The 20,293-nt window shown below is 44.8% G+C and overlaps 1 protein-coding gene across 7 annotated transcripts in view; it reads left to right on the top strand.

Moving 5' to 3' along the window:
* The window catches only part of LOC132647175 (uncharacterized), a 55,705-nt gene that overhangs the window by 12,651 nt on the left and 22,761 nt on the right, over positions 1-20,293 (top strand). For 4 of the 7 annotated variants that reach the window (XR_009585485.1, XR_009585484.1, XR_009585480.1 and 1 more), the window contains one exon: positions 5,291-5,590. The exons of the other annotated variants lie outside the window; for them this stretch is intronic. The gene's annotated coding sequence lies outside the window, so the exon portion shown is untranslated. Of the gene's footprint in view, positions 1-5,290; positions 5,591-20,293 lie in introns of those variants that run through there. 7 annotated transcript variants of the gene reach the window in all.

Here is a 20,293-nt window from a genome sequence, read left to right as displayed (position 1 = left end):
CAATAAAAGCTACGGGCCCTTTTGAAATGTTTTCCTAGACTTTCAGTCCCTAGCTAAGTGTGAAATTCCCTTCTCTGCTGCTAGGTGGCAATTAATGCCATGGACAGGGGGAAAACCCACAAAAATTACCAGGTCTTCCCTCACTCCATCTAGTTTGCTCTGAGAGACACAAGCTGTTTTCTCTTGGGTAAGGTAAGAATTCCCTGAAAGACAATATTGTGCTTCCGTCTGTCCAGTAGCACTTGCATTCACTTCTTCCTCTCATTGTTAAGAATTACACATGTAAACCAAACAGTGCTATAGCCCACGGAGAGCAGATGGTATCTTGAGGTGGGTGGCTTCTAGAGTGTGTTAGAAAGTGATAGAGAGTAGGAAATTGCTACAATTTCCCTCCAGGCTTTTTTGTTTTTCAATTTTACTAACACACACACACACACACACACACACACACGGGAATTCCTATGAAAGGAATTTCAACTGACCCATACTAATGGTACGCCTAATGCAATTAATTATAAATGTAAATAACAATTTCCTTTCAAGTTGCCTATAGGAAAAATAAGTCTAAAGAAGACTGGCATAGGGGTACACTATAGGAAATAAAAAGCAACTTTTCCTTCAAAATGATCTATCTAGATTTCTAGCAAAAATAATGAAACTCATTAAGAGTCTCTCTATATCTTTAAATTTAGAAAATCTGCTTTCTTTCATATATATGAATAGGTATATACACACACATATATATGAACACACACACATATATATGTATATATATGTATATGTATATATATATATGTTGGAATCAAACCAGGGCTTTGTCTTCCGCTGAGCCCAAGCCTCATTTCTCTAAATATGTTTATTTGGATATATACTGTCCCCGTGACCTTTTTTTTTTTGCCAAAGAATATATGTAGTAGATGTTTGTTTTACATAAAATCCAAAATACCACATTTCTGTTGCAAGAAGAATCCCAGTTTGCATCTTAAACCTAAGACTTTCCAGGCCAGACTTGATGAAGCCTAACACTGAAAAGAAAAGTTGCTGCTGGCATTCTGGGTCCTTCCAGCATCCAGATGGCCTGTCTGTAGCCTCGCCAGAACCAAACCCTTCCTGCTGCCTGTTCAGCTGGCCTTGGATGGCAGCCCCAGACTCCACCAGCTTCCCTACCCGTTAACTCTTGAGTGCCCAAGATATTTAAGAAAAAGTAGGACCCCCAATGTGAATTTGGTTGAAAGACTAAATCAAGTTTTAATGGAAAAGCTGAGTTTCTATAGTACCAACGCTTCCCCTCACGGTAGCTCAGCCAACTGTCAGCATGAGAGGAGCAGCATTTTGGAAGGGAGTGTGTGTGGGAAGCTTGCAGGTGAGGACAGGGCTGCCAAGGCAGAGCATGTGGTTTGTCCTGTGCCGACACCCAGTACCTGACTTGGGCCTTTCCAGAGCGTTTGTATACACAGGGCTGTTCTGCTGTTTGGGGTGTGGTTAATTTCAAAAAGTATTAAAAAAAAAAAAAACCAACTCATTGGCAAGATTTCATGCAGCGAACAAGAATGTGTAGCGGTAGATATAAAATGACTGTACATGGCTCTAAGTGGGGACCTCTCCGAAGCAGCTGAGCCAGGAAAACAAACCTGCCCTGGGTTTTCAAAGTGCCCTTGGAAATCTGACCGGTGGCAGCCATTGTTTTCATTTGAATTTCACCAGGAGGTGGGTAATACAAGCAGCAGACTGAGCTTGAAGGTAGAGATGCCCTGTGGTTTTGCTTTTCTCCACCTAGTAGAGCTAGTAGCACAGCTGCAAGGGTGCTTCTCAATTGGCTGGAAAAGATCTTTCCAGATGAAGCTGTGACTCCAAGTCACATTCCTCCTTCCACCTTTGGGCTTATCATCAGCACCATCATCGTCACTGTCGCCAGTTTTGCGCAGTTGACTAGAACCCTGAGATACGCAAGCCAATACAAGTCCTGGTTTGGGGCTGGAGCTGTGGCTCAGTTGACAGAGTGTCTCCCTAGACTGCACAAAATCTTGAGTTTGATCCCCAGTGCACAAGAAATGGTGTGGTAGCACACGCTGTAACCCCTGCACTTGAGAGGCAGAAGGGGATCAGTTTAACGTCATCCTTAGCTACATGGCAACCTCAAGGCCACCCTGGGATACGTGAGACCCTCTCTCAAACAATAAACAAAAAAGAAAGACAAGAAATAAAAGTTCTGGTTTGTAGATCAGAGTATATGAAGAGGGGGAAATTTTTCAAAGTGTTAGGTTTTATAGATCTCTGAGAGGAGGGGGATGAGAGGAAAGGAAGAAGGATAAACAAACAAGCAAATCAGCATAAATTGGAGCTATGACGGACAGAGCTTAAAAACACTACTTATGGAAGGAAGAATTAAACATAGAGTTGAGATGAAATGGGACTAAAACTAGCTATCCTCTCTGTTGATTCGCTCCATTTGGCCTGGAGTGATGGCAGGCTACTCCACGCTGAACCTCTCAGCAGTAAACAAAAAAGGCCACTCTGGCCGGGCATGGTGGCACAAGGCTTTGATCCTGGCTCTCAGAGAGGCAGAGGTAGGCAGATGTCTAGGAGATCAGACCAGCCTGGTCTGCAGAGCAAGTTCCAGGACAGACATCCAGAGCTACACAGAGAAACCCCGGTCTTGAAAAACAAAACAACAACAAAAAGCCACTCTGGCACAGGCTTTTTTGTGGCATCACAGCTCAAACTCTTCCCTTGACCCTCTCCACCACTCAGCTCTCACCAGCTCTTCACTGTTAGAAAACACGCGTCTGTGAAGGTTACACGACGGGGTTCACGAATCACACCACGAGACCGGTTCCACGTGGGAGGTTTATTAGGGGGAAGGGAAAGAGGGGTCGCAGAGAGAAAAGAGAGAGGAGGGGCTCCAGGAGTTCTCTTATTAGGTGACCCAGGGCATGTGCAGGTGGTTCCAGGTGATCAGCAGGTGGTCTTCTTGGTGGCTTCACAAATGCCTGATAACCGGTTTGTCAGGTCCCTTGGGGCTGGCTGTAGAGATGCCTGCTTACTGATCCCAACATTCACTCCCTGTTTTCAGCCTCCCTCCATGCTTCTCTGTGTAAATTGCATCCTGTGTCCTGACCTTGTCTCCTTGCAATGAACAAGACAGTGGAAACTGGGATGGTGCACCCAGCCATGTTGTCTTAGGCCAGCCTGGCTAACACTGCTCCTAGTTGGAGCCAGTCCTCCGGGCTCTTTCCTCTGAAGGACACAGTGCACTAGGGAGGCGCTTAGGAAAGAGTATGTCCCCAGGAGAGGTGCACTGTCACCACCGTGATGCCACAGTTCAGTGCATACTTCCAGAAAAGCCTCGGCCCCCCACGTGCAGAGAGCAAAAGCGCAGCATTTCTGCATGCGAATGTCTGTGTTTCAGTTCCATACTTACTTTCTCATCTGATACTATTTGGCTTGCAACTGGGTTTTCACAGGACAATAAAATACTAGCACTGGAGAGGAAATGTGAGAAAAGTTGTTACGAAAGCAAAAAAAGGAACTAACGAGGAATCAGACGTCAGCTTTTCCTCTTAGAACGTCTGAAGATAAGCCCAGTTAAAGGGGAAGACTAGTAAAGAAGGAGGGGGAAAAGATTAAGTTGTCTAATGTTGGTTCACTACTTAAAAAAAAAAAAAAATTAAGTACACTTTAGTTTTGTGAAAAGAATTTTACTTTTCTTTTGTGGAAAAGTCCAAAACTTAGGAGACCATTCCCAGAGTCTAGTGTCAAAAAAGAAACAAAGAACAAAAACTAAAACAATTGTTGGCATGAAAAATTATGCATAATAAGTTCCTCTCTTAAATAAAATGCTGTATTTTTCTCTACTTTCTCCATTGCTATGAAGGCCTTTTTTTTTTTTTTAAAGAGCATCCTTGCATAAAACCCTTTGACCAAATTTCACAATGCTTGTCTTATGCTAATAAGTCTTTATTTAGTTTCAGTCTTTCCAAACAATCCTGCAAGTTTCTGACGCAGCACACAGCACGTACTCATGTGGTCCTCACTGTCCCCTGTCCCTTGACCTGCTATGGAAACCTGGTTCAATCTGTTCACTAACAAAGGTGAAACCAGACCCTCTGTCCAGTGAGCACTTTTTGTCTCATGGTGTGGGGCTTCACAGAGCTGTGCGGAGCTCCTCTCTGACCCAGGGAGGAGGTGGAGACTGGCCGCCATCCAGCCCAGCTGCCTCAAGAGCAGTTCAGTTTCCTTCTGGGTCTGCCTGACACAGTCCCTTCTCAGCTGGCCAGTAACTGCCCAGCAGGGTTTGTGAGCCCTGATCCTGCTTCTTCACGGCCTGCACTCACTCCTCTTCCCCACATTGTGGTATCTCTTGGAAAGGGGGGAGTCTGAGATGTGCTAAGGAGAAAAATGGGAGTCCTAACAGTGGAGCATCTAAGGATTTTCTCCTTCCCTTGATAATTTAATTATCTGTTAATTTAAACGGATGCCAACATGTTCCGTGGGGAGTTTGTGGAGAATTTAGCATAGTTTGTGCATGCTAAACCAGAGTGGCTGGTTTCCATATGTCAGGAGAACAAGCTACCTTCCTGCAAATATCTCATGGGAGTTTTTGTTTGCTGTGTGTATATTGCTGGGGACCGAACCCACTGCTCATTCATCGGGCTACACTCCAGTGGCCCACAAAACCGTGTTAACTTATTATTTAGATAGGACTTTGCCGCATTGCCCAGGATGGCCCTGAACTCTGATCATCCTGGGATTACAGGCTTGTGCCACCTCCCTTCATATTTAGTGTGTGACAGGGAGCAAGTATAGTTTGCATTCTAATTATTGGTGTCGTCAATATTTGTGCCATGTGGAAATAGATTTCAGAAGGAGTTAAAATGCATTCAATTGCTTTAGAACTCGCAACTAAAGTTTTTGAAAATGCAAGTTATCTCCCATTTAATTGATTTTTAAAAAGCCTCGGCCAAGCCTTATTTAACTATGACATTACCACCGCCCATCCTAGAAAGGGTCTTGCTATGTTTGTAGGCCAGGCTGACTTTGAACTCAGAATTCTCTTTTTTTAGCCTCCTGGATGCTGGGGCTACACAAGTGTGCCACCAAGCCCTATGACATTTACTTTACAAGGGAAAATGACACAGAGTAGTAACATTGTGGAAGTGCCTTTACAAGGCCAAGTGTGGAGCTGTGGTTGTGTTTTTCTCCTTTTTGTTCCTTTTGATGACTGGTGACAACAACTCATGCTTTCTTCTATTGCTAACATTACCCTAACAATCTCCTCTCTCATTTGCAGGTGTCTGTGGCCCAGTCATCTAGCCCACTTTATTTATCTTTGAAAAGCTGGCATTTGTCCTTTACCCCAAAACAAAACAAAACAAACTTTCCAGTCTGCTGGCAACTTGTTGAAGTTAATTGACGGCTTTTAAAGAGACTGTTTCCTTCCCCTATTGTGTCACCTTTACCCTTGGCATACTTCTCTGAGCTCTGGCCTAGTCTTCCTGTGACTGCCAGACAATGGCTTCCTATGGGGGGAAAAATACAAGCAGCTGGTTTTACAGACTTGAGGTATTTAATAAAGCAGCATTGCTCTCCACTCAGTGTCTGCACAGTAAATATCACCACAGAAATGGGAGGGACTGCTGGACTCAATCTTTTTCATACATTTTACGAGAGAGTAAATTGAGGTCCAGAGAAATTGAGGGTATCCGAATCTAGGGCAAGAGCTCTCCTTTTCTGTGTCATGGATCATCTCAGCCGGCCGGGAAAATCTTACAGGTTCCTCGGAATAAATTTATTATTTATTTATTTTCTTTTAACTTTTTGTTGATTCTTGGTGAAGTTCTCTTTATGCACCCCAATCCTCCTCATCTCCCTGCCCTTTCCTACCCACCCTCTGCCTTTGCAACATCCCCACAAAAGAAAATTAAAAATAAAAATAGAAAAACATTAATAAAGCAAAACCAAAAACATCTTGTCAAGGAAGCTATAATGTCTCATGGTGTTTCCCACAGTCTACCCTTTTATCCACAAGTCTTTACTTGCAAATGTTCATTGCAGTGAGTCATTGGTCTGGTTCAAGGCCTCTAGCTTCTGCTACACCATCAACAATGGGTCCTTACTGGGACTCCTCTCAGATATCCTGTTGTTGACCTATGTTGTGGACATCTTGTGCCTTTGGATCTGCAGTTCCAGCCTGTTCATGCTCTCTAGCAGTTCATAGATGGGGTAGGTGTTGGGGTGGGCCAACTCAAAGCCCTGGATCTGGGTCTGAGCAGCTCACCCGACTGCCCTGGCTAGCTCACCTGACGCTGCAGCCTTCGAGATCTGGGCCAGCTCGCTACCTTTCACATCCTCTGGGCTGGCTTGCACCTGCTTTCAACACCAGGGCCAGTTCTACTGTGCTGCCCAAGCAAGATGCAGAGCCCACTCTCCCAAGAGCTGCAGTCTGAAGGGCAGGGCTCTGCTCTCCTGCTCTCAGTATCTTTGGGGCAGCAAGAAAGGAGCATCTCTTCTAGGCCCATGACACTGCATAGCAGACAAGAGATGGGGCCACCTACCTATCCCGCACCAATGCCACCAGAGCCAGCTTTTCTATGGTGTTCAAGCAAGGTGCAAGAACAGCTCAGCACAGTGATCAGACATCAATATATCCTCAGGGACCAGACCAGGGACATCCACATGGTCTCTGGTGGTAATAGGGCCCCCGGACATCTACACAGACCCTGGCTGTGACAGGACGATAGATTCAGACATGACTTTCAGCAGCAGCCCTGATCAGGATGTCACCATGGCCTCAGGTTGCAGCACAGGCCAATCAAATCAGTTCGGCCCCTCACATCAACATGATGCCCTCTCTGCCCCCCAGACATCAACATGGTTTCAGGCAGCAGCCAAGACCACTGACATCCAGATAGTCTTTGGTGGCAACACAAGCTATGGACGTCAACACAGCTATGGATGTCAGACTGGACCCTGTCTCCAGTTCCACCTTTCTCTACAGTGCACGAACTGCTCGGCTTTGTTTTCTCTCCATCTCTACACCATGTACTCCATCTTTCTCATCTCTCCATCACATATTTGCTCATTGTACAGGTGCGAGGTTGGAGTGGGTACTTGGGTGTCTTTCTTCTACCTACCCTGGGCCATGGGGCTGGGAGAAGCTAAACTCAGGTACTCTTAAGCAAGTGCCCTTATCCATGGAGCCATCGCCTTGGCCTACGAATTAATTTGTTTTATTTTGAGATAAGATCTCACTATATGGTTGTCTTTGGCCTAGAACTCATGATGGCACCACCCACAAAGGGCTGGACTCTCCCCCATCAATCACTAATTAAGAAAATGCCTTACATGCCTGTCTGCAAAAAGCCCAAGTCATTTTCTCACTTGAGGTTTTCTCCTCTCAGATGAGGGTCATAGCTTGGGTCAAGCTGACATAACACTACCCAGCACACTATGTAAATCAGGCTGACCCTAAACTCAGAGAGAAATGTGCCCTCCTATGCCTCCCGAGTGCTGGGATTAAAGTTGTGTCCTGTCATACCTGGTCCCATGTTAGAACTTGCCTGTTATAAATAATAACATCATGGAAGTGAATGGGCAGTCCACAGAATGGGAGAGAACACTTGCAAATCATGCATCTAACAAGGGCGTTGAATCCAAACCATATAAAGAATATTTATAATTCAACAATACAAAGATAACCCAGTTTAAGAATGGACAAATGATTTGAGTAGATAGTTCTCCAAAGAAGACAGACATATCACCTTTAAGAACACGAAAAAATGTTAAACATCCATTAAGAAAATGCAAACAAAACTCACAATGAGACACTGAATTCATGCCTCCTAAGACGGCTATAATAATAATAATAATAATAAAAAGAAACAGAATAGCAAGAGTTAGAGAGGACATTGAGAAATTGCAACCTTTAAATGCACTTCCAGTGATGGAAGAGGGCACACCTGATTTGGAATACAGTTTCTCAAATGTTTAAACACACAGTTACCATGCGACCATGAAAGTCTATTCCTAAGTATAAACTCAATACTAGGTAAATTAACAAGTATATCTAACAACTTCCTATACCAATGTTCTTAATAGCATTATTCATCAGGAGCCAGAACAGGGGCATCTACTTCAGCCTGGGCCACTCAGACAGGAGTCAAGTAGGCAGTTGTTGGCACTGTTAAAGTCTTTATTGTAAGCACACTTAGTGTGAGTGTGGGTGTGGTAGGTACCTACTTATGTATATGTGATATAAATTTACATATATGTATTGATGTATGTATGTGTGTCTTTATATATACATGTTCACATATATGCATGTGGAGGCCAGAGGTTGAGGTTGGGTATATTCTTTTTTTTTTTTTTTTTTACAAAAGTACCATTGAGTTTATTTATTTATTTTTGACTATCTATACCTAGGCATGAGACATAACCTGAACTGTGATGAACATTGAACATACCCAGTGAGAGCAAGTGGGAGCAAACTAATATATATATATATATATATATATATATATATATATTGTATTTGTGTACCAACGGCAGGTAGCTTTTCTTTTTTTTTTTTCTTTTTTTTTTTTATCAGTTACATTTTATTAACTCTGTAGCCCAGCCATGTCCCCATCCCTCATTCCCTCCCAGTCCCTCCCTCCCTCCCTCATCTCCACCGTGCCCCTTTCCAAGCACTGATAGGGGGGTACCTCCTCCCCATTCATCTGATCCTGTTTTATCAGGTATCTTCAGGACTGGCTGCAAAGCCCTCCTCTGTGGCCTAACAGGACTGCTCCTCCCTTCGGGGGTGGGGAGACCAAAGAGCCAGTCATTGAGTTCCTGTTAGAAATAGTCCCTGTTCCCCTCACTTTGGGAAAGCAATTGGTTACTGAGCTACCACAGGCTATATCTGAGTGGAGGTTCTAGGTTATATCCATACATGATCCTTGGTTGAATGTCAGTCTCAGAAAAGACCCTGTGCCCAGATATATTTGGTCCTTGTGGAGCTCCTATCCTTTCCCCATCAGACTAACTCCCCTTCTTTCTTATGATTCCCTGTACTCTGCCAAAGGTTTGGTCATGAGTCTTTGCTTTGAAAACACTGCTAGTTAGAGTCTTTCAGATGCGCTCAGTAGACTCCTGTCATACATTCAATGCACATCCCATCTGTCTTTCTAAATGAGGATTGATCATCTTACCCCATGTCCGCTCAATTGATTATCTTTTTTAGGTGTATAGATTTCATTATGTTTATCATATCTTATAGGTCTATATAAGTGAGTATATCCCATGTTTGTCTTTCTCCTTCTGGGACATTTCACTCAGAATGATCTTTTCTAGATCCCATCATTTGCCTGCAAATTTCATGATTTCCTCCTTTTTGATTGCTGAGTAGTATTCCATTGTATAAAAATACCACAATTTCTGTAGAGGTTGGGTATATTCTTCAGTCATTCCACCTTGTTTTTTGAGATTGGATCTGGAGCTCACAGGCTCAGCTAGACTGGTGGGCCAGTGAGTGCTGGGGATCCTCAGGGCTTAGAATTAAAGGTACATGTCACTGTGCCAACTTGTACACGGATGCTGGGAATCTAAACGAAGGTTCCTGTGCTTGCACACCAAGCGCTTCAATGAGAGTCATCTGCCCAGCCCCCTAAGTACTCATTGAATGCTTTCTATGAATGATTAAAACCATCAAGGGATGGTATTTATGGGCCCTTCTCTTATCTCTACCATCTTCCAGTGTGAAACTGTTGACCCAGCACCACACTCATGGCAGCCCAGATATCTTAGACATTTTACAATTGCTTGGAGTGTGCTTCAGCGGCAGGAGGACTCTACAGCCACAGCTGAACACACACTCCAGTCATAACCCCTCCACAAAGCCCACACCAGCTACTGCAAGCTGCCCTCTAAGCAAAACAAGCCTGCATGGGTGAACTTCACATGACCCTGTGGCGCTTTTCACTCAAGCAAAAGCCTGATCATTTCCCTTGGGGGTAGTCTGTGACTGGTGCAAACACAATCCTTCATTTGCATGAAAGACGGTGCCATGATTGGCGCAAACTCCCTAGCTATACCCCCCCTCTCACTATTTAAGCAGGGTCTTTGGCTCGCCCTCTGGGTTCTGTGCTGACCTCTGGTGTAGCAGTCTTTCTTGCACTCGTTGCTGGCTCTTTAGCATTGATGGGGTGGGTTAAGACGGAGGAGCCGGTGCAGGCCTAGCGGCTGGGGTGAGTGGCAAGAGCACAGCTGACCGACTGCGTAAACAACAGGGTCTCTGGGGGGAGGCAGAGTGACCAAGGCAGTGGAGACATGATGGGAAAACCACTGGGAGAGTGTGCAGAGCTGGTGAGACTCCCAGGCAGAGAGGCCGAGCACACAGGATGTGCGTTCGAATAGCTAAAAAGTAGGAAGTCTCAAACTGTCTGCCAGCATAGATAGATAAAACAGGATAGATAAAACGCACCGTAGATTATTACTTGGCAGCAAAGGGAGTTAAAGTTCCAAAGAGTAGAGAGGACTCTCAAGTAGCCGAGAGTGTATAGTTTTATTTTGTAGTGATAAAAAATCTTCCAAATTAAGATTATAGGGATAATTACCTAATTCTGTGAAAATAGCAAAGCCACTGAATTCTACCCTTTGGGGAAGACTGAACGGTGTTGGCAGAGTGTCACACTGTATCCCTGGCTGGCCTGGAACTTGCCACATAGTTCAGGCTGGTTTCATCTTGCAGCAATCCTTCTGATTCTGCACCTGAGGTGCTGGTAGTACTTGCATGTACCTCCAGGCTCAGCTGACTTCAAATAGGTGGAATATATATATATATATATTACAATAAAGACATAAAAAAAAAAAACCCCAAGGGTCCAAAGAAAGCAAACTCTGTTGAAAGCTAATGACCACTAAAAACAACACTGCCTTACAGCAGTGGTGCCCAACCTATGGGTCACAACCCCTTTGGGGATTGGAGAAAAACCTTTTACAGGGTCACCTAACACTATGGTAAAACACAGATATTTACATTACCATCCATAACAGTAGCAAAATTACAGTTATGAAGTAACAACAAAAATAACTTTAAGGTCACCACAACATGAGGAACTATTTTAACGGGTTGCAGCATTAGGAAGGCTGAGAATCATCACTTTATAAAAACAAGTGTTTGTTATTGGCTTATGAGATGTAGCAGTGGGTCTATGAAAATATGACACAAAGTAGTGACTAGAGAATATGATATTTTGAGATACCCACAAGCCACAGGAATTGACAGCTCCGATTTCTCCTGGTGAAATCTGTAAGCCCTGCTAACACTCTGTGTCTGCATTAATAGCTGAAGGGCCATATGCCAGTGTAAACCCATAGATGAGGAGGTAAAGGTGGGCAGAGGCAGGGCAGGGCCTGGAGAAATATTGCGTTTCAGGTAGAGGTAATAAAGACATGATGCGATTTTTTTTCGCTTCCCAAAATTCACTAACACCCTGAATTCTGTTTATAGATTCTGCGGGAATCCTCAACCCCAGTTTAAAGACCTTGGTAAAGAGGGAGTAAGATATAGAGTGAGGTAAAGAGGGCTCTTGGGCCAGGGGATTGTGGCTCAGCTGACACAGTGAGGTGGCTTGTATCTGGTCCTTAGAGTTACAAAAGCCAGGCATGCTGGTGCAGCACCTGTAATCCCAGCACGCCATCCTTGGCTACAGAGCAACTTGAGGCCAGTCTGGGCTACGTGAGACCCTGTCTCAGAAAAAAAAAAAAAAAAATCTTGCCTCTTGATTCAGCTCTCCTCTTTGAATAGAGAGAGAACTGGGTACAAAAGAATGAGCTTTATTTTAACTGCTAGACAGGGTCAGCTTTCAAAAGGGAGGGCAGCTGGAAGTGTAGTTCAGCACTGTAACACCCTGTACTCAGAGGTGCTTGGTTCAATAACTCCCAGTACACAAACAAACAACATTTGTACTGAAGAGGATGAAAGGATTGTTTCTGGGAAGTTTCTGAGGGGCACTGCCATGAACCCCCCCTGCTCTCCAGATGCTGGCCCCGCTCCTGCGCCCTCACACACCATGACCACCCAGCAGTGTGGGGCTTCTTTCAGAAGGAGATGTTCACTGAGAGAATTGATTGCTGCCGAGAGCGAATAGAAATAGAGATTTTTAAGTTTCTTTAGAAGAAAGCCTTTCTAAAATTTGCCTTGGAACACCTGGTGTGTCAAAAGAGGTGTCAGCAGAGACTGAGTTGGTGGGAGAGACCAAGTGAAACTTCACAAATAAACATGGAGGGTGGAGGGAGCTTCCTGCTGTCAACGAAATTCATTCCTGGAAGGAAACTATGTCTACAAAGACCACTTGACTGATTAAGACTGACGTGATGTGGGGCCGTTGCAATGTTGCGGGTCTAGATGGCAATTGTCTATCTTGGGACAGCCTTTGTCCCCCAATATTTTATTCCTTGCCTCCTTCTGTTGTAACCTAACATCGTGTGAGGAGTAGATGAAACCATGTTAGAATCTGTTAACTTAGCAGACCACTAGCTGGCTTCCACTAACTCAAAAGCCAAGCACGTCCTCAGCTAGCATATGAGGCCTATAAAGAAACGTCCCCCTTCTTGGAATAGCCACCTCTCTGATGTCTGCACCAACGTACTTTACAGTTCCTGGCTTAGGACTGTCTTTGTTCTGTAAAACTGTAAACTGTCAGGAGACTGCTTCCGCAGGGAGCATGGAATTTAGAGTAGCTTAAATTTGTGCTCCTGAGTCACAGAAACTCAACATGGGCCCCAGAGTAAACTATCTCTTCTTCCGTTTAGGGCGAGAGCTGCATTTTTCTGTGTTGACACTGCCATGATTTGGAAGGAGGGTAGCAACGTTTCGGGAGGCTTTGCTGGGCTTCCTCATCGTGTGATATGGAAGAGGTCCTTAGAACAGTAGCCTAGAATTAGAAACTGGGATTGTGCTCGTCTCAGCCCTGGGATTTAGAAAGGCCAGGTAAGCCTTTCAAAATTGATAATTGTTTGTATTCAATACAAAACAAAACGATTGGGCTGAGAGCATGACTCACATGCTTAGCATGTGTGAGACAATGAGTTCCACCCTCAACTGGGGATATGAGGGGACATGAGAAACTGTATTCTCAGTATGGAATTTTTTACTCATTTGTATTGTTTTGTTTTCGAGACAGGGTTGTCTCTTTGCAGCCCTGGCTGTCTTGGAACTCTGTAGAACAGGCTGGCCTCAAGCTCACAGAGTTCTGCCTGCCTCTGCCTCCCTGAGTGCTGGGATAACAGGCATATGCCACCAATTCCCGGGGATTTTTTATTTATGAAAAATTCCTTACAGGTCATCCTGGCACTTGGAAGGATTTCTGTGAGTCTGATAACAGCCTGGACTACATAAGGAGCTCTAGGTCAGCCTGGACTAAAGAGCAATATACATGATCTCACACAAACACTCCCGTATTCCTCAAATAACCAAACAACAAAATAGAGTACTTTTTAATAAAAATTCAGTATAGAAAAAAAAATCAGCTCTGCTGGGCATGGGGGCTCACATCTCCAATCCCAGCATTCAGGAGGCTGAGGCAGGACAACCGCTGTATGTTTGAGGCCAACTGGTTGACACAGGGAGTGGAGGGACAACAGGAGCTTCTTTGTGGACACTTCCTGACAGGTCTTAGCTAGTCCTAACACTGTAATTTTGCTATCATCAATTTCAACTGTCTCCCTTCCTTCCTTCCTTCCTTCCTTCCTTCCTTCCTTCCTTCCTTCTCTCTCTCTCTCTCTCTCTCTCTCTCTCTCTCTCTTTCTTCATTTATAGATTCATTTATTCATTCATTCAAGACAAAGTCTCACTATATAGTCCTGGCTGTCCTGGAACTCGATCTGTAGACCAGCATGGCTTTCAATTCATAGAGATTCACCTGACTCTGTCCCTCGAGTTCTGGGATTAAAGGTGTGTGCCACCACCACCGTGGCTTAAGTTAATTTTTACTGAGTAAAAAAAAAGAATCATTACATTGTCTACTTCTGGCCTTTGAGGAAATGTGCCTATGGGTTGGTGAGAATTTTAATATAAAGCATTCTCTGGGGTCAGCAGAACTTATTTTGTTAAGCAGAATAAAATCCTTCCGATATAAATTAACTCTTTTTGCTCAATATTTATTGCTGTTTCCTCTGCAATGAAATGTGAAAAAGAAGCATTTTGATAAGTGGGCTTAAGGCCCCCACATCTCATGGTCTTCTCAGAGAGAGCCCTATGGTGTTCAGTAATCTGATTTTGTCATTTGTTATTGAAACCACATCTGAGGAGACACTCTTGCGACCTCACAGCATATGGCAACAGTAGGCAGCTTTCCTCACCCTACATATACTCCTGGCCAACTGAGTGCCAGGGTGTGCTCAAGGCCAGAGTGCTGGCTGGGGCCATCAAAATAAGAATAGAGTATGGGCTGGAGAGATGGCGCAGTGGTTAAGAGCACTGTCTGCTCTTCCAAAGGTCATGAGTTCAATTCCCAGCACCCACATGGTGGCTCAAAACCATCTATAATGTGAACTGATCCCCTCTTCTGGCAGGTGTAAATGCAGACAGAACACTCATATACATAAAATAAATAAACTAAAAAAAAAAAACAGATTTTGTCTGCCTGCAAGAAGGCAGAGTTGGCACCTGAGAACAGGTGAGGCTGGATCCTTTTTATTAGCAAAACAAAGCATGTGGTACTACTTTGGGTAAAGTGGTCCTCACGGTCTGTGAACACATGCTAAGAGACTAAGGCTACTGTACCCTGCCCTCTGGGGCTATGGCTCTACATCTTCATTGAAGAGGACAGAGTCAAATACAACCAGCTTCTCCTCCTCCTCCTCCTCCTCCTCCTCCTCCTCCTCCTCCTCCTCCTCCTCCTCCTCCTCCTCCTTCTGATACAGGGTTTTTTTTTTTGTGTAGCCTCAGGTGTCCTGCATAGCCAAGTTCTAGACCAGGCCGGCCTCGAACTCATAGAGAGCTGGGATTACACGCAGGCACCACTGCACCTGGCTTACCCAGTTTATTATTATGACTCCACATTTACATAAGTGAAAAGGATCATTACTGATGTTAGAGGCAAGCAGAGCTCAAAGCCGTGTCTTCAGTGTGTGATGACCCACCTCATGTCCTGGTGGGTCAAAAGCAAAAACCTTGAGCCAGGAGTAGAGCTGGGCTATCAAACGCAGAATCCTATGCCTGGTAACACACCTCTGCTAGCCATGCATCCTGTTTCAAAAGTTCTGCAAATAGCACCATGAGCTGGGCACCAAATGTTCATACCTATGGAGGGCTTTGTCTCAGATTCAGACCACCCTACTCTGTGTGTGTTTTTGTGTAGTGTTGAAACTTGAACCCTGGGCTTCATGCATATTGGGCAAGAACTCTACCATGATGTATTGCATATCACCATTCTCTAGTTTTTTTTTTTCTTTACATGTACCTGCATTGTTTTGTGCCTGCATAACATTGTTCTGTGTAGTTCTAGTACATGTAAACATCCCTACAAACAATAGGGATGTAGGTACAGCGCCATTTTGTTACCATGAGATCTTTCACGCTACCCCTGCTAAGGGGACACCTCTGTTTCCCTCCGTAGCACCTCGGATTTGTTCTGCACATGTTCCGTTTTGCTGTCCTTAGAATGCTGTGGAGAAGAAATCACACAGCATTTAATATGTGAATCCCGGCTTTAAAAAGAATTGGCTGATGTCCATGCAGGTTGCCGCATCTCACTGGGTCACTTGGTCTCATCAATGAAAAGCAGTCCATGGCGTTAGATACACTGCTGCTTTTGTCAGACACATATTCCAGGGTTGTTTCGGTTGTTTCTCATGCCAGGGAATTATAAGTAAAGCCACAATGAGTGTCGTGTCTGGTTGTGCTGGTGCATTTGTGCCTGCAACAACATAGAGGCTCGTGACAACTTCAGGTTTCAATCATTAGGGGTCCTTCAGCTTGTTTTTGTTTTTTTTTTTTTTGTAATTGTTTTTGACACCTGATCTTTCACTGGCCTGGAGCTCTGGTGGACTAGTCGGGCTGGCCAATGAGCTCCAGAGCTCTGCGTATCTCCATCCACCCAGCGAGGAGATTATAACCTGAGCCACCACCATACCCGGCTCCTTTATGTTCTGGGGATCAAACCCAGGTCCTCATGCTCAGTGACTTACCAGCTGAGCGATCTCCTTCGCCTGACTGGGACTGTGATTACTGGGTTATATGGTAAGCACGTGTTTACGTTTTATGTCGACTGTGAAGGTACTCTGTGCCGTCACCACTAGCACTGTCTGGGAAAGTTGGTTTTCCCCGTCATGTCTGATCTCATTGCTGCTTGTGCGTTCTGGCAGCGGCACCTCGTGGCGCTCTTCATTTGTGTTCTCCTGGTAGCTAGGGGTGTGGGAGGCACCTCTACTTGCTTATTTGCCCCCTTTGCACAAACATTTCCTTTTTTTTGTGGTTTTTCATTTTCTAACTGGATTGCTCATTGATGTTTGAAAGCTCTCTATGGTCTTTTGCCAGCTGTCTGGTTAGCAATGCTTCTCGTAACCCTGGCTCCCCCTCAGGTCTTATCTTCTCATCTTTGACAGGTTTTAAGCTTGATCAAGTCCACTTTAGCAATTTTTCACATGGTTCATTTTTGACCATCAAATGTAAGAACTTGATCCAGCCCCAGGCCCGGAAGTGTTCCAGCCCCCCTCCCGCCCCTTTAACCAAAGGTTTTTATTTGTTTGCTTGTTTGTGTATAGACAGTGTCTTGCACAAATCAGGCTAGCTACTCAGTCTGTAGCTTAGGGTGACTTTGAACTTCTGATCATACTGCTTCTGTCTCCTGAGTGTTGGAATTATGGTGTCAGTCACTGTGCCTGGTTGATGCAGAGCTAGGGATGGAACCTAGGGCTTCATGCATGTTACACAGACACTGCCAACTGAGCAGCATCTCCAGCCCCGAACAGATTTGTAATTTGGACTTTTACTTCTAAACTTCTTACACATTTTGAGACAATCTTTGTGTGAGGTATGCAGTTAGGCTGAAGTGAATTTCTTTGCCTATGGGAATCCCAACTGTTTTGGCACCATTTGAGAGACCATTTTTCTCCATTGAATTGTGAAGCCAGCATTTCTGTAGAGGTTACATCTTTATTATTCTATTTCATTGATCCGTGTCTATCCTTCACTAATGTTGTACTGTTTTCTATTGTCTTAAGTAGATACAGTCTGTTAAAAATGCATGTCTGAGTAATGGAAATATTTGTAGTTCTTTTTTATTTGTTTCCATCTGAGTCTTACCATGCTGCCCATGCTGATCTTAAGGCCAAAGTGCCCTTCCTGAGTGCTACCCTTGTGTGCTGGGAAACAGATATGGCCCTAGACATCCTTTTAAGTTCTATTAATCTTCACAAAATCCTAAGGAATGATTACATTTAGATTCACTTTATAGATAAGGGCACGGATATAGACAGAGTGGTTAAGTAATTTGTTGGAGAGATATTTGGAAGAGGGGTCTGCCCTCTAACCACTAGGTTTTACCATGAACATGTTTTTATGTTCTCTCAGAACTGCTGTCAGTGGGCTTGGTGTTGGCCTTCTGCCAATGACCGATGCTGAGAGACAGGAGAAGCAGTAGCTCTCTGGCACTGTTACATTTACTGAAGGCAGGTTGAGGATGTGATTGAGGATGTCACAGGGTGTCCCCTTAGGTGGACAGACGGGAAAACTGTCTCTCAGCCTCAGTACCACAAATAGATCTGTTTCTCCTGAGTAAGTGGTTTGTTTTTGTCTCTTGGACACTGTGAAACTGTACAGATGATTACATTTCCCACTTTCTGCTGGCTGCTACAAGCTTGGAACTGAAATTTAGCTTCCCAATGGCAGTAATGTACCAGAGACCTGGGATCACTCCTCATTTAGCTTCGTATTTTCTACCCTAGTGTTTTTGTCTCTCTTATTTCCCACAGCCTGAGTTTTTAACTAACAAACAAACCTCGTATAAGCACATAATTAGAAGCCACATATGAGGTTTTAATAACAATAAGACAGTGGCTCATTGGTCCCACCTCTGACTCTGTCCCACACAGCCAACTCTTGCCACAACTTTAGCTGCTTTTTCTTCTCCTTTTTTTTTTTTTGACTTTGCACTATCAGATTATCTCTTGATTTCTTAATCAGGTTAAGACTTGGTTCTTCCTCATATTTGCAAGCATGTGCTGTCACTTCAGTTTTTGATCTTAGCCATTCTGATGGGTGTTAGATGGAATCTCAGAGTCATTTTGATTTGCATTTCCCTGAAAACTAAAGATGTTGAACATTTCTTTAACTGCTTCTTGGCCACTAGAAATTCCTCTGCTGAGAATTCTCTGTTTAGCTCTGGTGCCCCATTTTTAAAAATCGGGTTATTTGGTTTGTTTGTGTTTAATTTTTTGAGTTCTTTATGTATTTTGCATGTTAGCCTTCTGTTGGATGTAGAGTTGGTAAAGACCTTTTCCCATTCTAAAGGCTGCTGTTTTGTCCTACTGATAGCGTCCTTTGCCTTGCAAAAGCTTTTCAGTTTCATGAGGTCCCATTTCCTAGCAGCGGGGGAGAGGGAGCGGGGGTGGGCAGGGATATGGGACTGAACTTCCCACTTCATGTAGTCAGGTGGGGCTTCCAGTGAGGGAGGAGACGCCAACCCACCCATAAAATCTTCAACTTAAAATTTGTCTCACCTATAAGTAGTGTAGGGATAAAGATGGAACAGAGATTGAAGGAATGGCAAACCTGTTAGGAAATGTACAAAATGTGAGGTTACACGCGGGTCCACAGATCACACCACGAGATCGGTTCAACCCAATGAGAAAATTATGAGGGCGTTTAAATAGAAGCAGCTTGGGAAAGGGGCTGGGTTATTGCGGGGAAGAGGGAGGCACACGGGAGGCAGGGCCTCCTTGCCTGAACTAAAAATGGCACCGGCCACATGGAAACCTTTGATGTACCCAAGGTCCCGCCCATTTTTCCCAAAGCCAAGATGGCTGCGCCCAGTTACCGGCCACGTGGAAGCCTCTGATGAAAGTCAAGATGGCTGAGCCCAGGCATTTAGCGGGAATTTTAAAGTTTGGAAAACTCCCTACCAAGTTTTGAAAAGTCAGTTACGGCGCTGTGTGCCCAGGCGGCGGTAGCAGCGGCATTGGCGGGTGTGGTGGTGGCGGGAGTTTATCTGTTGGGTCAAGGGCAGAACTCCTTAGATTTAGTTTAACAGAGGACAGGAGAACAGAGAGAAGTTTTAGAGCGAAGGAGAAAGAAGGAAATAGGTCCCCAAAAGCTCTGGCGCGCTTGGTAAACTTAAGGAGGGTACCTAATCCGGCCTAATGCACCAATGTTAGGAATTGTACGAATGGAGGTTACACTCGGGTTCACAGATCACACCACGAGATCGGTTCCACGCAGGAGGTTTATTAGGTAAAGGGGGTTACAGAGGGGGAGATAGATAGAGATAGAGAGAGAGACAGAGAGAGGGAGAGAGACAGACAGACAGAGAGAGGAAGAGAAAAGGAAGGAGAGAGAGGGAGGAGGGGCCCCAGTTCTCTTATAGGGTGATCCAGAGCATGCGCAGGTGCTTCCAGGTGGTCAGCAGGTGGTCTGGGTGTCTTTCCAAATGCCTGATACCCGGTCTGCCAGGCCCCAGGGGCTGCCTGTAGAAGTGCCTGCTTGCTGATCCCAACAAAACCAATCACTGGCCCAACTTGAGACCCACCCCATGGGAGAGAGTCAACCCCTGACACTATTAAGGACACCCTACTATGCTTGCAGACAGAATCTAGTATACTGTTTTCTGAGAGGCTTCATCCAGCAGCTGGGAGAAACAGATGCAGAGACCCACAGACAAAACAATAGACCAATCTTGGGGAGTCTTGTGGAAGAGTGGGAGGAAGGATTGAGGGAGCTGGAGGAGTCAAGGACACCACAAGAAGACCTCAGAGTCAACTCACCTGGGCCTATGGGGGCTCACAGAGACTAAACCACCATCCAAAGAGCTTGCTTGGGCTGGACCTAGATCCCCTACAGACATTTAGTAGATGTGCAGCTTGGTCATCATGTAGGTTCCCTATCAACGAGTAGAGGCTGTCTCTCACTCTGTTGCCTGTCTTTGGATCCCTTTCCCTTAGCTCAGTGGGAAATGATACACTTAGTTCTGTTGTGACTTGAGGTGCCAGGGTGAGGCCTCCCCTTCTCTGAGGAGAGAGGGGGTGGGGAGAGTGAGGGTGTGAAGGTGGGAATGGGAGGAGAGGAGAGGGGGGGTGGGGATCAGGCTGTAAA

Source organism: Meriones unguiculatus, chromosome 14 (genome assembly GCF_030254825.1).
Source record: "Meriones unguiculatus strain TT.TT164.6M chromosome 14, Bangor_MerUng_6.1, whole genome shotgun sequence".
Lineage (NCBI taxonomy): Eukaryota > Metazoa > Chordata > Mammalia > Rodentia > Muridae > Meriones > Meriones unguiculatus.
This window is presented reverse-complemented; position numbering and strand designations above follow the sequence as displayed.